Source organism: Miscanthus floridulus, chromosome 18 (assembly GCF_019320115.1).
Source record: "Miscanthus floridulus cultivar M001 chromosome 18, ASM1932011v1, whole genome shotgun sequence".
Lineage (NCBI taxonomy): Eukaryota > Viridiplantae > Streptophyta > Magnoliopsida > Poales > Poaceae > Miscanthus > Miscanthus floridulus.
In genome coordinates, this window is record NC_089597.1 from 73480828 (window position 1) to 73500537 (window position 19710).

Genomic DNA, 19710 nt, shown 5'->3' on the forward strand with positions numbered 1-19710 from the left:
CTTCTTGTTTCTGGTATCTTTAGTGCTAACAAAATATCTGGTATTGACAAGGTCACAACCATGGCTCAGAAAGAGGGTCTGAAGACTGCAGTGCTCGGTCATTTCCTAGCACTTGTGGCTCAATTACTGAAGGCAGTAGGCATCGGAATGAGAAATGATGGTGGGTCCACAAAAATGGTTTGATATTGTGTCAACCTTAACCTGGATAGTTACGAATTCTAATCCAAATAGATCTATCTGATCATGAGTAAGATGGGTAAGAATCTTAGTCCAAATAGAAAAACTTCTCACTAAGGGGAATCTTAGTCCAAATAGAAAATGATTAAAGTAGAAATTTAAAAAAAAAATCTTGCCCTAACATTAAACTAAGAAGAGTTTCTTAATTTTGTTTTTTTTCTTTTCAGGAATTTCTCGGTTAAGCCCAGGCGACTTTCTTTGTTTTTTCGTGTTCGTCCGAACCCACAATGCATGCGTGCCGTTATCTGTTTTCTAAATCCGTCCGAGATACGTGAGTGTCTCCGTCCTAGCGTGTCCCTTTTATTTCCGTGTTCGTGCGAGCGTTCTTTTTTTTCCCTGTCCCCGTGAGCATGTATGAATTTTTGCCCGCGCTCGTCCGAGGTCTGGTTTCGTTGTTTTTTCTTTTCATCATGGGCCTTAACATTCTTGATGACTCTTCCCTATGAAAATTTCATTACCAAGTTGTTGAGGTACCTTTTATTAAGAGAACAATTTTTTTTATGAGAACTTCATTCTTGAGCCTTGACTCTTTATTTCATTACCAAGTTGTTGATGTCAATTTTATGAAGAACAAAATCTCCAATATCTCTTATCCCACGACTAAAACGACTAAAGAGGAGACACCGTTTTGGTGCGATAAAAACTTTGCCTCACCTTCCTGCCCTCCCCGTGCGATCCCGCAAGCACTACATCGGTATGCCTGCATGCGATCCAACGCCCGCCCGCCCCCGTGCCCCCCGCACACCACACCGCACAGGTTGGATTCCCATCCCTCACCCCATTCGTGCCGCCGCTCCTCCCCTTCCTCAAGCCAACGCTGCCACAACGAGACCTACGCCGCCTCCGCACCGCAAAACCATCCCCCAAAACCCTATACCCCGCGCCTCCTCGGATTGCCCCGCGAGGCCACACGAGGGAGCGCAATGGGGAGTCCTCACCGTCGACAGTGAAGGGGAAGGGAGCCGGCAGTCGGGGAGGAGAGGATGGCAGCGACACCGCCAAAGAACCCCGTGGACGCCGCCAATTGGGAGGCCGCCGTGAATCCTGCGCCTTCTGCAAGGCGTGAGCGCGAGATCTCCAAAATGGACATCCTCCAACCACCGCTTCCATCTGACATGCCTCTGATGCCGGGAGGCGTGGAGAGAAAACGGACCTACGGTGGTGAGTGCTTGCAACGGGAGATGCGGGGCTGCGGCCTCGGCCCCGGGGCTTTGGAGGCCGCCACCGGCGGCGTGCTGTGCCGGGCCTGTGCCGAGGCCAGGCCGGTCCCGCTCGGCCGAGCGACGCAAGTGCTGTGCCTGCATAGGCCGGCGACGGCTGGGTGGGGCGGCGCACAGCGGTGGGAGGTGCGGGTTCGGGGGCTGGTGGCCGGAGACCACCCAGAATCCTAGGATGAGGATGCCGCCACCCATAGTGTGTACAGCTCCACGGCGCGGTTAACAAGGTGTGACATATTCTGCCGTTCCTGCTTACTACTATAGGCTTATGCTTATTAGGTGCTCGACAATACGTTTCTTCTAGGCGTCACTGTAGCAGAACATCTTAATTGTTGTTTGATTTTACTGCAATTCTTCACTAAGTTTCTTTTATAGATGGTATTTGACTAGATTGATCCAAGTAGTATCAATCGTTTCTAATGTTGTTTGTTCTGCTGATCTGCCTATGCACCCTTTTCTCTTTATCTCTTTGATCTGCTAGAAATGGTAATGTGCATTGGAGATCTTGTGATGACTAATATGACCACTATCTACCTTTATTGCTGTAAAAGAAATAAAACTATGGTGTATCTGTAAGACTAAAGAATTACCATTTCAGTTGTTCTATTTTTTTAGTAGCAAACTGCAACCATGTGATGTATGTTGTTGTTTCTATGATTTTTCTTTTGAAATTCTTAATTCTGAAATTCACACATTTTCTTTTCTATTGACTTTCAAGCCCGAAGATGCTGCTAAGTAAATTAACATGTAGGTCAAAGAATCCACAAAAGGTACTGTTATCTAGCTCATTCCGGATGGATTAATTGACCAGAATACATGACTTGTTATTGGCAGTGCACTGTATTTTAGGGGAAGATGGCTTGATCGGACTGATATTAGGAGTATTGCAGTACAAAAGTTCTGCTGTCTAGATGGAACTTGTGTTGATGTCACTTTTGTAGAATATGATAGAACTCGATGTTTTGCAGTTCACGATGAGGCTCTGTATGAGCTGTTCAAGAAGATTAGCAGCGCTGTGGTTGATGATGCCTTGATTAATAAGGTCTGTAAGTTATACTAATTTTGAGTGTGAAGTGGCAGTGAATAGCAGTTTTATTTCCATGAAGCCATGATGTCTGATCTCTCCTTGGGCTTTGACGTAATTATCTGCAGGAAGAATTCCAATTAACCCTGTTTAAGAGCAACACAAAGGATAGCATGTTTGTTGATCGGGTATGTCCACTAGATCCTTATAGTAGAGATTTTGTCAGTGATCGGTTATGTCCACTGAATTCCAATTTTGCTGTGTAGTTGTGCTTCAAAACTTAGCTGCAAACTAATTGGTTAATTATTACTGGTTGGTTTTGTCAGTTGTGGCATACTAAAAAAAAGGTGATGCTACCTCTAGCTTAGCATGTTCTAAGTCTCTCTAGCGAGGAGGTTGACACCGCTATAAATAGTAACACTGAATTATGTTTTTTATTGTCTCTATTTCATTATTAACTATTAAGAAAATAAATTGGTGGATCCATGCATTGGATGCTGAATATGGGCTCCTATGCCAAAATTGGTGGTTTCAGATAATTGGGTCTATTTGTAGAGAGGCTTATGCTGCTACTTAATAGACTTGCAGTGGTTATGCAAGAGATTTTGTTGTAGTACTAAGCAGTAAGCACGAGTGAAGAGTGCAGCAGACCATTCTGATGAATTGGTCTTCTAATGCTTGCCTATCCATGGATGTAGTCTGCCTTCTATGGTTGTTCTTTACTATATGACAGAAGTCATGTCTATCCATGACTTTTTATGGTGGTTAATCTATTTAAAATCACTTCATGTGGGATTTACCTCTGACAAGAAAGACTGTTCTACACCATGTACGGCTATATTGACACCCTGAAGAAAAACATAATGGTACGGAACTAGGATTAAGTGTTTCTATAGATAAGGAGAGAGAGATGCTAGGTGTTAATCATTGAGACCTTCATTCGGTCTGCAGTAGGGAGAATGGTCGGAGCAAAGTGGCTAGCTAGGAAGCATCGAAAGGATCAAGATGCCCAAGAGGGGGGTTGAATTGGGCTAATTACAAATTTCTTTGCAATAATCAAAACCTATGATTAGCCCAATTAGCCCATTGTGCCTAGAAAGTGTTTCTATTGATCTAACACACAAAAGTTTAGCACTCTAAGTTCCAATCCTACTCTAGCATGGCAATTCTAGGAATGTAAATGACAAGTAATGAATTGCTCAAAGTAAATGCTTAAAGTAAAGAGAGAAGGAAAGCGACGATGTTTTGCCGAGGTATCGGAGAGTCACCACTCCCCACTAGTCCTCGTTGGAGCACCCGCGCAAGGGTGTAGCTCCCCCTTGATCCGCCCAAGGATCAAGTGCTCTCTACAGGTTGATTCTTTGACACTCCGTCGCGGTGAATCACCCACAACCGCTCACAACTTGAGTTGGGTCACCCACAAGCTCCGCCGGATGATCACCAAACTCCCAATCACCACCAAGCCGTCTAGGTGATGGCGATCACCAAGAGTAACAAGTACGAACTCTCACTTGACCACGACAAGCCTAATGAGAAGGATGGATGTACACTTTGCTACTCTTGCTTCACTAATGAGGGCTCTCTTTGGGATTCTCAAATCTCAATGACCTCACTAGGACCTTGCTCTTCTTGGCACTCTCAAACGTGTTTCTCAGCTGTTGGAATGAGCAAAAGTACCTCCACACACGAGTGGAGGTGGTATTTATAACATGGACTGAAAAATGAACCGTTATGTGCCTCTACGGGGTGACCGGATGCTCCGGTCATATTGACCGGACGCGCCGGTCAGTTTACCCCGAACTCCAGTGTTTACAGTGTGACCGGACGCGTCCGGTCGCAATTTACTCTCACTGGAACCTTACTGATGTCGACCGGACGCTGGCCCTCAGCGTCCGGTCACTTCCAAACGACTTCACCTTGATCAAATGAACTGACCAGACTTTGAGCCAGCGTTCGGTCACACCGGAGCCAGCGTCCGGTCAGTATTTGACCCTCCATTCACTTTTAACTTTTGATCATATGTGAATGAAGTTTGCTCCATTGGATCTAAGGACTATTTTGGAGCTACCTAGCGCTAGTTTAAGCAAGTGTGCACCACACCTAACCCACTAGACTCACCTAGGTTAAGCTACCCATCCGTACCCCCTTAATAGTACGGCCAAAGGAAAAAACAAAGTTCTAAACTACTCTAAGTGTCACTCCAACTGCAATTGACACTTAGAACTAGTCCATCCTTAACCTTGTCGTCCATCCTTTGAAAACCGAAATGATTTCCATCGTAGGGGCATGACCATCATGATAGCCCAATCGATCTCCATTACCGTGACCTAACTTAATTGCCTCTGCAAAACACATGTTAGTCACAGTAATCACGTATTGTCATTAATCACGGAAACCCAACTAGGGGCCTAGATGCTTTCAATCTCTCCCTTTTTGGTGATTGATGACAATACCACCTCGAGCATGTGAAAAAGATGAGGTTTTTAACATGCTTGGTTCATATAAGCTTTTGGCAATAAGAACAAAAGTGTTAGGCAAGCTTATAGACCCAAGCCAACATGATGTACTCAAAAGATATGAAATAAGCATGAGTACAAGTAATGAAGCTCATTTGCATCGGAGTAAAATGCGGAAGCAAAGCAAAAGAGCATAGCACAAGTGATATGACATAAAAGATTCAAAGTAGAGAGCACACATGTCACATATCACGATCACGTAGATATCACTATCACATAGATATAGTTTAATGCATAGAAGTAAACACATGACGAATGCATGAAAGTGTATCACACATAAAACTCCAAATGTACTAGATAATAAGCTACCAAGTAAGCTGAGCTCTCCCTAAATAGTCGCTCCCCCTAAGACTATCATACTCGAACCCTCTCCCCCTTTGGCGTCAAACACCAAAATCTAAGGGTCGGTCGGTGGGACGGCAGCGGACGAGCCGAGCGCTGAGGTGCGAGGAGCAAGCTGGAACTAGGCACCATCATCATCTGACCCTGAGCTCTGAGCAGTCTGACCCTCTATAGCTGGAAGCGATGCTGAAGCGGTCTGAGTCGGATCAGGAACAGGAGCTGCTGTAGGCTGTGCTGGTATGACTGGAGCAGCTGGCTCTGATGATGCCACAGATGAAGAGAGCGTCTCTGTAGTCCCGGTAATAGGTGCAACAATAGAAGGACTTGGGACATGCAAGTATGGAGGAGCAGGCTGCCCTGTCAACTCACTAAAGGATGCACCAAGGCTCTTGGACACTGTAGTCTCTAGCACTAGCAGCGAGGGCGTCTTAGCCGGTGTGAAGCCCGTCTGAAGAGGTGTGAACTGCAGGGCTATCACTGACGAAGCAAAATACTGGGACACCTGCTCTATTGGTGAAGCAAACTGTGCTGGTGGCTGTCCCTAACTCTAAAGCCCACTAGGCTATAACACTAGAGTCATTGAAGTAGTGGCGGGCTGACCAAGCTGGGGCAAAGGCTGTGGTGGTGGAGCCCCAATTGCTGTCACTACATGTTGCATAAATCCAAGTAGCTGCTGCTGCATGAGGATCTACTGCTGATGCATGGCCTGCTGCTGCTGCTGTAGAGCCTGCGTCTGCTGCTGAATAGCTAGCTGCTGTCGCTAAAACTCGTCCTGCCGAGTCTGGAACTATGCAAAAGTGGCAGCAGTCTCCTGAGCCTAGCGTGCTTGATCCTGCCTCATCCGCTCAAGTATAGCAAGTAAAGCGGGGTCTGTCTACTATGTAGGTGGAGCTAAACTGGAGCTACCGGCCTCATGATCATGTCTACGTGTAGGCATCTAAGGAATGACCCGGTAGTCCTCGTCTGAGCTGTCACTGGGGTCACTCTCGACCATCCCCTTCTGCTGAGCAAGCTGCTCCTCCTTAGTAGTTGCAATACCCCTGATAATAGCATCTTGCTGGGCTATAGTTTTTGGTACATCTAGACGACGACGCGGCTGACTAGGTGCCTATGGTGTACTATAGCGGATCATCTGAGTCAGGTTATATGTAGGGAACTCTGTAGTAGCACCACTGTACTCAGCTATCATCTCAGGCAACCTCACTATAACTGCCCTATGAATAAGAAATGTGATCCAATGGGCATAGGGCAATTGTCGATGACCCCTGAATCCCTCAGCAATAGTATCCTTCATCTCTGAAAGAAGGAGATCCCAAATGTCAAATACGGTCTGCTGCATCAGGGAGTTGAGAAGCCATAGCTGGAAGCGAGTCAAGCCTTCGCGATACCCCATCCTCGGAATCAAAGTCCTCATAATGGCATCCAACACTCTAGCTATAGGAGTGCGATCACTGGGAGTCCTGCTCGACCCCTCGCCAAAAGGCTCTTTGAAGCAGTGGCGAACCAAATTTGTGGGAGGCACCATACTGCCATGAGGGCGTCTGGGAGGCGCTGTCTGTCCATAGCAAACATCATGTAACCTAATATGCTGCTCCTAAAGCCTCAGTTTCTCCCTGACCCTAGTGCTCGTCAGCCTGTAGTCTCTACCTCTGAATGCAAAGTGAATATATCTGTGCTGCGGGTCAATCCATAGAGTAGCATAGAACTGACGGACCTAAGATGGAACATATAATCCTATCTGTCCAATCAAGTCTGTCAGCCCTAGCAGATATGTAAGGTAGGGGCGAATGTGCTCTCCAACTGCTGCAACTATAGACTCAATGTGGCACACCCTCTGAGGTCTGAGTACAGCTCCACTGTTAAGATATGCATTTGTAGAAATCCTCTTGGAGTGGTGTGTAGAAGTCCTCTAATGCTTTGTCATCCCTCCTTGGTGGGAACCACTGCTCAAACTCCACAAACCTAAGCTGCTACACCTGCTTGGCCGTGGCGGCCTTCAAGTCCAAGTGTGTCACAGGAGGTGGACCCTGTGGTCTAGGCGGTGGACGAGAACCCCTCTGCTATGTATCTGCCCTTGGCGTGACTGGAGCACGGGTACGACCAGAGCGGCGAAGCTATGGCTGAGGTGCCTGCTTGGTCTCCTCGGCCTGCTGTCCCTCCTGAGTCTGCTCTACTGACGGTGCCTACTGCTGTGACTCCCCCTGAGGCTGATCCTCATCGATGACATCACATCGTCCTCCAATCATGAGAGTCCCAGGTGGACCACCATGAAGGCGCTCAACCCACTCAAGTGTAGCCCTTGCTGCTGGTGAAAGTTGATCTGCAATCCGGACTCCACTGCGAGCACCTCCTCTCTCGGCACGCTCTACGGCCTCTACAACTACGGCTGCTCTAGCTGTCTCTGCATCTGGGTACTTCCACTTCTTTGTTGCAGTCTTCTTCGTCGCCTTGCCTTTAGGATCTGCAGGCAAGCGAGGTGAACGCCTCGGATCCTCATCACCCGGGCCGCCCCCAACATTCTTGACGCGAACCATTGGTTGGATCTGAAGAGAACAATTGCCGCTGACAAGAGACAACTGCCGACTATCACTTCCGAGGCTTGGCCTCGATCCATACTCGTGAGCTTGGCCCCGAGTTGACTGACAACTGCAAACACGATCTCAACGACACTGACTCGCTGCACGATAGAATAGATAGGATATACAAATAATTTTAATTACTCATCTAGAGATACGAAACCCTAAGAAAGCAAGCAATTAGGTATGAAATTGAAACGGGGGCTTGCTACCTTACGAACCAGTGACCCGAGAAGAGAAAAGAAGCGACACGCGGGGAACCACCAGGTCGGCGACTGATTAGGGTTGCAATGCGACGACGATTGGCGACGGAGGATGCAATGACGGCACTGTCGCGTGGAGAAAAGTGGCAGGGGAGGTACTGGCATGAGCTAGGGTTATGGCGCTCGGTGGCTGGCTCTGTGGCGGTGCTGGAGCACTGGACGACACGTGGGGCAGCAGGCGGCGTGCGGAGACAGCATCGTGGGGCATGGCGGCGCTGCTGGCGAGGCGCGGGAAGCAGCGAAGGCGGCGCGCGGAGATGGCGACGCGGGGCGCGGCGGCGCTGCTGGCGAGGCACGGGAGCTGTGCGAGCGTGGACACGGGATGCACGGAGGTGCGGTGGCTCGGCGATGCGGCAGCTCGGGCACAAGAGCACAGGAAGTGGGGCGCTAGGGCACGGGAGCAGGCGCAGCGGCGATGATGGCGGATGTGATTTAGGATCAAACATCGTGATAAAATAGTGGCCCCCAGCGAGTCAAAAAAGGAAACGGAGAAAAGAAACTGAGTCCCGCACGATTCCTATTGACCGGATGCTCCGGTGGCAGCGACCGGACGCTGCCACCCAGTGTCCGGTCGATTCCAGAGAGGTCCAAATCCTTTGGAATCACGACCGAACGCGTTCGGTGGACACCGACCGGACGCAGCTAGAGTCTGGTCACCTTGCCTTGACGCCTTCTTGCTCGACCGGACGCTGAAGCTCCATATGACCGGACAATGGGAAAACACTGTTTCAGCGTCCGGTCACTCCTCGGCAGCTGTTCACCTCCTGTGAACTGATCGGACGCTGGACATCAGAGTCCGATGCAGCGTCTGATCACTCCTTTTCTAGCGAATCTTCAAAGTCCTTTGTGCTGCCTGTTTCCAATCAAGTCCCAACTTGAATAAGATCCAAATAAACATCAATTGGGACTGATATGAGTGACCTCTCTCAAACCCTCAAGTTTTTCAAAATATTTTGCCGTAGGCTATAATTCTTTTTAAGAAAATAGGCAATAAGAGGGCAATTGAAGACAAATGACAAACAACAATCATGCATATGCAATGCAATACTTGAAAAATAAATCTAATTGCTTGTCAAGTTTGATACAAGGTTAAGCTTCTTCACACGCTTTTCGGCGGTTATCTTAACCATGTTAGACAAGCCCTATGTGCATTACAAAACATTAAACATGTTGTATATTACAATGCAATGCAAGGGACAACACAAGCTCATTTTTTAGTGAAGTTACTAAAATCAAGAACATTGAGCTTATTCTGCGATCTACAAAATGTTGCCTCATCTAGCGGTTTAGTGAAGATATCCACCAATTGATCCTTGGTCCTCACACCTTCTAGTGATATATCATTTTTAGCAACATGATCTCTAAGAAAGTGATGGCGGATATCTATGTGCTTGGTGCGAGAGTGTTGAACCGGATTATTTGCAAGTTTTACCGCACTTTCATTATTGCACAAAAGAGGTACTTTATCTAGAACTACACCATAGTCTAGCAAAGTTTGTTTCATGTAAAGTATTTGTGCACAACAAGCACCTGCGGCAATGTATTCCGCTTCGGCGGTGGACAAAGCCACACTATTTTGCTTCTTGGAGGACCAAGACACAAGTGATCTACCAAACAAATGGCACCCTCTGGATGTGCTTTTTCTATCAACTTTGCAACCGGCATAATCCGAATCGGAATAGCCAACTAACTCAAATATTGCTCCTTTAGGATACCAAAGGCCAATGCTTGGTGTGTGCTTAAGATACCTAAGGATTATTTTAACGGCAATCAAATGAGTTTCCTTAGGATTAGCTTGAAATCTAGCACACATACACACACTAAATATGATGTCGGGCCTAGATGCGGTCAAATATAACAAGCTACCAATCATAGAGTGGTAGAGAGTTTGATCAACCGGGTTACCTCCCTCATCTAGGTCAAGATGTCCATTAGTTGACATTGGTGTCTTCATTGGCTTATATTCATCCATCTTGAATCTCTTGAGAAGATCATTAGTATATTTCTTTTGAGAGATGAAAATCCCTTCTCTCATTTGCTTGACTTAAAAACCAAGAAAGAATGTAAGCTCTCCAATCATTGACATCTCGAACTCCTTCGACATCAATTCACCAAACTCTTTGCAAGAATCTTCATTTGATGATCCAAAGATAATATCATCAACATACACTTGACACATGAAGATATGCCCATCAAGCTTCTTGGTAAATAGTGTGGTGTCGACCTTCCCAATGGTGAAGCCCTTCTCAATGAGGAAGTCCTGAAGGCGCTCATACCAAGCTCTTGGGGCTTGCTTAAGCCCATATAAAGCCTTGGACAACCTATAAACATAATTAGGATATCTAGGGTCTTCAAACCCGAGAGGTTCATCAACATAGACTAGTTCATTAATAAAGCCATTTAAAAATGCACTTTTCACATCCATTTGATATAATTTCATTTCATGATGTGATGCATATGCAAGGAGGATACGAATGGCTTCTAATCTTGCAACTGGTGCAAAGGTCTCTCCAAAATCCAAACCTTCAACTTGAGAGAACCCTTTTGCCACTAGTCTTGTCTTGTTCCTCACAACAATGCCTTGATCATCTTGCTTGTTTCGAAACACCCACTTGGTTCCAATGACTTGCACCTTTAGGCTGCTCTTCAAGAGTCCAAACTTCATTGCGGGTGAAGTTGTTCAACTCTTCATGCATTGCATTTACCCAATCCGGATTTTGAAGAGCTTCTTCTACCTTAGTAGGCTCAAAGCAAGAGATAAAAGAGTAATGAGTAATAAATGAAGTAAGTTTTCGTGAGCGAGTCATTACACCCTTTGAAGGACTCCCTATGATGAGATCTTGTGGATGATTTTGTAGTAGAGGTGTATTTCTTTTATTGACCACTTGAGGAGGTTGTGGAGTATCAATATCTTGTGCTTGTACCATCATTTGATCATGGGAGACATGAGTGTCTTCATTTTTCACTCTCCCATCTTTATCACCATCTTGTGGCACACTTGATGAAGAAGGTGGTTCAATCACTTGTACATCATTTTCATCATCTTTAGGCTTGATGTCTCCAACCGGAATGTTCTTTATAGCCTCCCTTAATGGTTCATCACCTACATCATCAAGATTCTCATGTGCTCCTTGGGAGCCGTTAGATTCATCAAATTTCATATCATATGTTTCTTCAACCAAGATGGTGACATGATTAAATACTCTATATGCTTTGGACTTTGATGAGTAACCAACAAGAAAATCAATATCACAATGTCTTTGAAACTTCCCTAGGTGTTGCCGCTTCTTGTAGATGTAGCATTTGCAACCAAACACCCTAAAGAAGAAGACGTCCAACTTCTTCCTATTGAGTAACTCATAAGGTGTCTTGCCAAGGAACTTTTGAAGGAATAGGCGGTTTGATGCATAGCACGCGGTGTTGATAGCTTCCGCCCATAGAGCTTTCGGGGGTGTTGTACTAATCAAGCATTGTTCTTGCAAGAGTGATCAATGTTCGGTTCTTCGTCTCAACTACACCATTTTGTTGAGGAGTATATGTTGCGGAGACCTCATGCTTGATCCTAACTTCATCACAATAGGCTTCTATGTTTGTGTTGTCAAGTTCCTTTCCATTGTCACTTCTTATCTTCTTAAGCTTCACTTCAAATTCATTTTGTGCTCTCTTGGCAAATTTCTTGAAACAAGATGCAACTTTGGATTTGTCATGAAGGAATAATACCCATGTATACCTTGAATAGTCATCAACAATCACAAGACAATAAAGATTTTCTCCCAAACTCTTGTATGTTGTTGGTCCAAATAAATCTATATGAAGGAGTTCTAGCACTCTTGCGGTTGACATGAAAGCTTTTGTTGGATGGGTATTTGTAACTTGCTTGCCGGCTTGACATGCACTACAAAGCTTGTTCTTCTCAAACTTCACATCCTTCAACCCTCTCACCAAATCATTCTTCATTAGTTTCTTGAGTGAACTCATCTCAACATGAGCAAGTCTTCTATGCCATAGCCACCCAAGTGTTGTTTTGGTGAATAGGCATGTCTTCAAGTTTGCATCTTTAGAGGTGAAGTCCACTAGATATAGGTTGTTGTATCTAAATCCTTTGAATATCACATGATCATCATCCTTCTTGGATACAACAACCTTCTCGGTAAACAAGCATTGGAAGCCAAGATCACACAATTGTCCAACAGATAGCAAGTTGAAGCTCAATGAAGCAACATATAGCACATTAGAGATGGAATGATCATTTAATATAGCCACTTTGCCCAATCCTCTGACCTTGCCCTTTGAGTTATCTCCAAATGTGATTCTTTCTTATCCATCTACTTCTTCATCTAGTGAGGTGAACATACGAGGATCACCGGTCATATGTTGTATGCAACCACTATCAATAACCCAATGACTTTCACCAGTCTTGTAGTTCACCTACACACAAGAGATCAAGCTTTAGGAACCCAAACTTGTTGAGGGCCCTTCACCTTCTCAACAAGTGACTTTGCAACCCAAATTTTCTTAGGCCTATTCTTGTTGGGAGGACCTAAGAACATGACTTTCATCTTTCCACTAGAATCCTTTCTAAGTATGTAGTGAGCATTGAGAGCAAAAGGCCTAGCATGGTTGGGCAAGGGTTGTGGTGGTGGAGTTTGGCACTCATGAGCAAAGTGGCCATCTTGTCCACACTCAAAACATCTCTTTGGCTTTGGCTTGGACTTATGTTGTTGTTGAGCTTGAGCCTTCTTCTCTTGGTTTGCCAAGTACCCAATGCCACTTCTATCCATCTTCATGACGGTGTTAATTAGTAGCTCACTTTGAAGATGCCTGCCTCTAGTGAACTTGCTCAATCCAATCTTAAGATGCTCTTTCTCCAATTTGAGCTTCTTGTTTTCTTTCTTGAGAGCATCATTGTTTTTCTCTTGAGCTTCTTGTTCTCATCTTTGAGCTTCTCATTCTCAAGGATTAAATCATCATCATGAACAATAGTTTCTAGCATAATAGACTTGGTGGTTTTGAGTTCTTCAAGATCTTTCTTGAGCTTTTTATTGTCATTCTTGAGCTTGACAAACTCATCATAATCATCGGCTTCAACCACTTGCTTGCCCTTGCTACTAGAACTTTGCTCAATGCTCTCAGTAATCAAGTCATCACATGATGTAGCTATATGAATTTTAACAACGTCGTTAGTAGCATCATGTGGCTCATTGGATAAGAATTCTTGAGCAATAACAAGATTATCATGATTAACCTTAAGAGTAGTATATTCTTCTTTTAGCTTGTTGTGGCTAGTGATGAGCTCATTATGTGTCCTCTCAAGTTTATCATGTTTTTCTTTAAGCTCTTTCTTAGTAGATTTGAGCTCCTTGAGTTTGGATGATATACCATCATTTGCTTCTTTAAGCTCAACACTAGCTTTTTCCGCTATATCACATTTGGCTAAAAGAGAATCATTTTTAGCTTCTAGCTTTTCATTTTTAGCTCTAGTTTTTATAATGATCTTAGTGTATTGTTTTAGCAATCTAGCAAGATCATTATAAGAAGGTGATTCATATTCATCATCATCACTATCGCTGTCATCATCACTAGCGTGCTCATCATCACTAATATCATCATTGTTAGATACCTTGCGGTCATCCTTGGCCATAAGGCATAGGTGTGTATAGGATGATGGCGGTGGTGGCGATGAAGATGATGAAGAGTTGATAACAATTGCGGCCACCTTCTCGTTGTCACTATCATCATCGGATGAGGCACTAGATGAATCAATGTCCGTGAGCCAATCATCGACAATGTATGCCTTTCCACTCTTCTTCTTGTGGAAGTCCTTCTTCTTGCCATCTCTCTTCTTGTATGGCTTGTTCTTCTTTTTCATTGCTTGAGTCATCTTTCTTGCCCTTGTATTTGTTCTTGAACTTGTCTTTCTTGGGCTTAGTGCATTGGTGTGCTAGACGACCAAGTTCTTCATAATTGAAGCAATCCATCTCAAAGATTGGCTTCCTTCTAGAGCTAGTGAAGAACTTCTTCTTGCCATCAAACTTGATGCCACTCTTGTTGAGCTTCTTTAGCATCTTGGCGGTTTTTTTCACCATGAGAGCAAGACTTTCATCATCAACTTCATCATCACTTGAGCTCTCATACTCAAGTCTTGCTTTACCCTTCTCTTGGCTAGCTTTGAATGCTAAGTCCTTATCTTTCTTCTTGATAGAGGATGAGCCATCTTGTGGCGTGATGTGCATGTACATCTCATGAGCATTGATCTTTCTCAAGATTTGTGTCGGTGTAGCGGTGGAAAGATCACCTTGATGAAGCACGGTCACAATATGCCCATATTTATCAATGGGGAGGACACTCAAAATTTTTCTTACAACATCGGATGGTTGCATTTGAGTGAGTCCAAGCCCATTGACTTTCTCTACAAGAACATTCAAACATGAATACATCTCATTAGCACATTCTTTAGGAAGCATTTTAAAAGAGTTGAGCTTTTTCATGACAAGATGATAGCGTTCCTCACGCTCACTCTTAGTTCCCTCATGGAGCGCACAAACGTCCGACCATAGTGCATGGGCGTCTTTGTGGGTCCTCACCCGATTGAACACATCTTTGCAAATGCCTCTAAAGATGGTGTTTTGAGCCTTTGCATTCCACTTCTCGTAGTTCACCTCATCGCCTTGTAGGTGAGTAGCATCCCGAGGTTTTGGGAAGCCATGTGAGGCGGCTCTAAGAATACCAACATCTAGAGCTTCTAGATACGCCTCCATGCGAATTTTTCAATAAGGAAAATCATCTCCTGTGAGACATCTTGTTCTAGGCGATTAAGCCTAAATACGTGAGTATGAGGCTCCAATACCAATTGAAAGGATCAAGATGCCCAAGAGGGGGGTGAATTGGGCTAATTACAAATTTCTTTGCAATAATCAAAACCTATGGTTAGCCCAATTAACCCCTTGTGCCTAGAAAGTGTTTCTATTGATCTAACATACAAAAGTTTAGCACCCTAAGTTTCAATCCTACTCTAGTATGGCAATTCTAGGAATGTAAATGACAAGTAATGAATTGCTCAAAGTAAATGCTTAAAGTAAAGAGAGGAGAAGGAACGCGGCGATGTTTTGCCGAGGTATCGGAGAGTCACCACTCCCCACTAGTCTTCGTTGGAGCACCCGCGCAATGGTGTAGCTTCCCCTTGATCCGTGCAAGGATCAAATGCTCTCTACGGGTTGATTCTTTGACACTTTATCGTGGTGAATCACCCACAACCGCTCACAACTTGAGTTGGGTCACCCACAAGCTCCGCCGGATGATCACCAAACTCCCAATCACCACCAAGCCATCTAGGTGATGGCGATCACCAAGAGTAACAAGCATGAACTCTCACTTAACCACGACAAACCTAATGAGAAGGGTGGATGCACACTTTGCTACTCTTGCTTCACTAATAAGGGCTCTCTTTGGGATTCTCAAATCTCAATCACCTCACTAGGATCTTGCTCTTCTTGGCACTCTCAAACGTGTTTCTCAGCTGTTGGAATGAGCAAAAGTACCCCCACACACGAGTGGAGGTGGTATTTATAACATGGGCCTGAAAAACGAACCATTATGTGCCTCTACGGGGTGACCGGACGCTCCGGTCATGTTGACCGGACGCGCCGGTTAGTTTACCCCAAACTCCAGTGTTTACAGTGTGACCGGACGCGTCCGGTCGTAATTTACCCTCACTAGAACCTTACTAATGTCGACCGGACGTTGGCCCTCAGGGTCTGGTCACTTGACCTCTCAGGGTCCGGTCACTTCCAGACGACTTCACTTTGATCAAATGAACTGATCGGACTCTGAGCCAGTGTTCGGTCACATCGGAGCCAGCGCCCGGTCAGTATTTGACCCTCCATTCACTTCCAACTTTTGATCATATGTGAATAAAGTTTGCTCCATTGGATCTAAGGACTATTTTGGAGCTACCTTGCACTAGTTTAAGCAAGTGTGCACCACACCTAACCCACTAGACTCACCTAGGTTAAGCTACCCGTCCGTACCCCCCTTAATAGTACGGCCAAAGGAAAAAACAAAGTCCTAAACTACTCTAAGTGTCACTCCAACTCCAATTGACACTTAGAACTAGTCCATCCTTAACCTTGTCGTCCATCCTTTGAAAACCGAAACGATTTTCATCGTAGGGGCATGACCATCATGATAGCCCAATCGATCTCCATTACCGTGACGTAACTTAATTGCCTCTGCAAAACACACGTTAGTAACAGTAATCACGTATTGTTATTAATCACCAAAACCCAACTAGGGGCCTAGATGCTTTGAAGCATGTGGCAAGAACCAAACTGCATGTCTAGACATGTATGTATGCCTCGGTTCCCTTTTCTATTGATGTAAGTTTGACCGAGTTGATGTTGAAGTTTTTTTCATCTGGCTCCTGTCTTAAAACAATAACCTATAAAGTTCGAAATTTAGCAAACGTAGAAAATAAACAATGATAACTACCCAGAGGTACAAGCCTCAATTCCTTTTTACACTCTTTGTTGCTATTTTTTAATTGCTTGGAATGTATTGGGTGAATAATTTGTTGTATCTCTAGACTCTATACCAAATTTTTCATCACAACCCTTTAATTTGTAATATTTTTTATTTGATGTTACCTGCTAAAATTCTCAATTTCTGGATGCAAAAAACTTACAGGTCATCTGAACATCCTGTCGGAGGAATTATGCTGATCCTAATGAAGTTGCTGCTGTCATTTTGGGTGGTGGGACTGGGACTCAACTCTTCCCTCTCACAAGCACAAGGGCCAATCCTGCTGTAAGATGACACACTTTATTGGCTTCAAGTTGCAAGAAGTACCAATTTAATTAACATCTTCAGACTTTATTGTTGTTTGAAATATATTGTACAAAGTACAACTCTACAGTGATCCTATTTCCGGTTAAAAATGGCAGGAGTATAAAGAGAGACAAGATTCACCTCACATTGTCCCCCAAAAGAGAGAATCACAAAGGTTGAAGAAGGTGCGAAAAGCCGCTTGGCTTTGATCCAAGAGTTTATTTGAAAATATTTGAAACATATTTGTTCTCCTGAATCAAAAGTACACAATGGATTCAGAAGATTTTAGTGTTTACATAAATAAGTTATTTTCTATAAATCCTTTGACTGTAAATGAGGTCTGATATTTTGAGAAAACTGCTGGAGAATTTAGACAGTGCTTAGAACAATCGATTTGGCACCAGAATTTAGACAGCCCTGGATCATAACTTAGTAGAATGATGTTGTTATGGAACTTGATCATGCATGACATAGTTACTCCTATATACTACATATTTTCAGGGCAAGGGTGAAGCATGACATAGCTTGATGGCAGTGACATGACTCATGAGAATATATCAAGCTCTATACTCTCTTTGCAGGAAATGAACATAGTGGCAGTGGAATATAGTGCTGAACAAGAATGACATCAAAGTGATCACCATAGACTAAGGTGACCATCAAATTTGATCATCATGTACAGTATTGTTATCTTATCGTGCGATTCATGTGTTTTTCGTACAAAAGTTTAGTTATCATGTAGCAACGCACGGGCATGCTACCTATACAACTAAAAAGAACAAAACTAAACCGAATGGTGCGACGATCGTTCGGGTCGTCGCTCTACCTTCATCGTGCGATACCGCGAGTCATTCCCTCGTGCGCTCCCTTGCACCCCCATGCACCGTCATTCCGTCAATCACGTACCCGGCATCCTGGCCTCCACCGCTCGATCGTTTCCTAGAAAGACGGCAATATCCCCATGATCCCGGTGACCCATACAATCGATCGATCCCTTGTCCTCGCGGAAATCCTCACTCTGCCCTCTCCCTAAGCCTCGCGGAAAACCACTTGGGCCGTCCCTACGTCGTCGCACGTCTCCAATGCCACTGTACGCGACATCCCTACGCCACCGCAACCCCGTCGACTGGTGCCATCGCCACAAGGCCGCGCTGCCGCCGAAAACATTTTAATCTAGATCTCTCGCTCAAGACGTGTGGGAGCCATCGGATCCTACGCTGCACTGACATCAACCGCGCCGGCGATACCATCGCTACCACTAGGCACTCCCTGGGAAGCTCGTCATGGTCAAGGAGAAGGCGTTGAACCATCTCCACGAGGTGGGAAGTAGGGAGCAGCGACGCTGCTGCTGCGAACCATGTGGTGGCGGAGGAGGTCGCCCCCGCCTTGCCAACGTGGAAGCTGCCCAGCCGTTGGCGCCCTAGGGTGGCCGCGTCGTCGTCGCGGGCTCATGCTGACTGCTGATGCCCTTTACCGGACGCAGTTCTCTCTGACGCTCACGAGCAAGGAGGTGGCCGACGCATCCCAGAGCATGTACGTGCTTATCTCATTTTACTGCTTATATATATTTGTTCCAGTCTGATTTGTAGCTTGGTTTGATAATGTGCCGCAGTAGGAACTTGGTTGTGTGTGCTGCATTAACCTGATTCATGAATCTCAATACACACTTGTTCCATGCCTGTTGGCAGTGGTAGGGCCAGCCCATAGAAGATGGGCAGATATTGTGTTTAACAACTTCACATGGATAATCAGGAACTTCACCAGGTTCAACGCTGAAATTTGGCTTATGCTTATGCTTATGCTTACGCTGATTTGTTATGAGAGAAAAATACTGTTCGTTCGCTGAAAAGTACTGCTGAAGTAGTGCTGCAGAACATGATGGTTATTTAGAGGGTTTTGTCATTGGCAGGTTTAAATGGTTAGCTCCTCATCCCTTCCATTGTCCCGCCAGCAGAAAGCCAGATTCCATGGAGTTTTTTTTCCTATCCCTGCGTTCTTTTGAGAAATCATCAATAACATCTATTGATATTGTCGTGCAAGTGTTTGATGATTTTCACTAAGGGGAATAATGTGGACCACTTCTCAGTTTTTTTTCTTAATTGCTAGACTGCTGGATCATATTGGTGTGGCATTCCTTCTTCCATGGTCCACAATCCAGTATGTGTCCAGAATATATTGCAATTGCAAAAGGGAAGCGATAGCCCACTCTTGCCTACTTTCTTTCTTTGGCAGTATGTAAGCAAAGGAGACTATTAAAAGCGTTAGATTTTGTAGTGTTTCATTTCTCTAATTCTTTATTTTAGCTGGCTGACCCCAAAGGTACAAAAGTTCTGAACATATTTTAGTAATCCAATTAAATTTGTATAATAAATTTCTAACATAGGAAGGTTAGTTCTGTCAGATAAATAGCACAAAGAACAAGTCAGTGCTTTGTGTTTCTCGAAGGGCCTTCTATTTTCCATAGAGAATAAAACATAGGATTGTTGAGTTGTGAGCAAAGATTTTTTTTAAAGATGCATGGATCTGCAGTTGTACCCATTATTGTTTCTGTTAAATCTTTTTTCTACATATCAGGTAATCGTTGGTAGTGAAGAAGGCCTTTCAGGATTCAGCTGCGGAATATTAGCACAAAAGAAAAAATATATATATGATTTTAATTGCAAGGGTTGTAACTTGACAAAACTTTAGCCTGTTTTGATTTTGGCTGTGGAA

General features: G+C 44.6%; 1 protein-coding gene and 1 long non-coding RNA gene across 2 annotated transcripts in view; one reads left to right on the plus strand and one right to left on the minus strand.

Moving 5' to 3' along the window:
• Nucleotides 1-19710, minus strand: part of LOC136521455 (uncharacterized) — a 178945-nt gene that overhangs the window by 75797 nt on the left and 83438 nt on the right. The window lies entirely within an intron of this gene.
• LOC136523054 (uncharacterized) lies at nt 1048-2985 on the plus strand. The gene is made up of 3 exons (XR_010776078.1): nt 1048-1681; nt 2173-2496; nt 2607-2985. It is a non-coding gene; the product is annotated as an uncharacterized lncRNA (long non-coding RNA).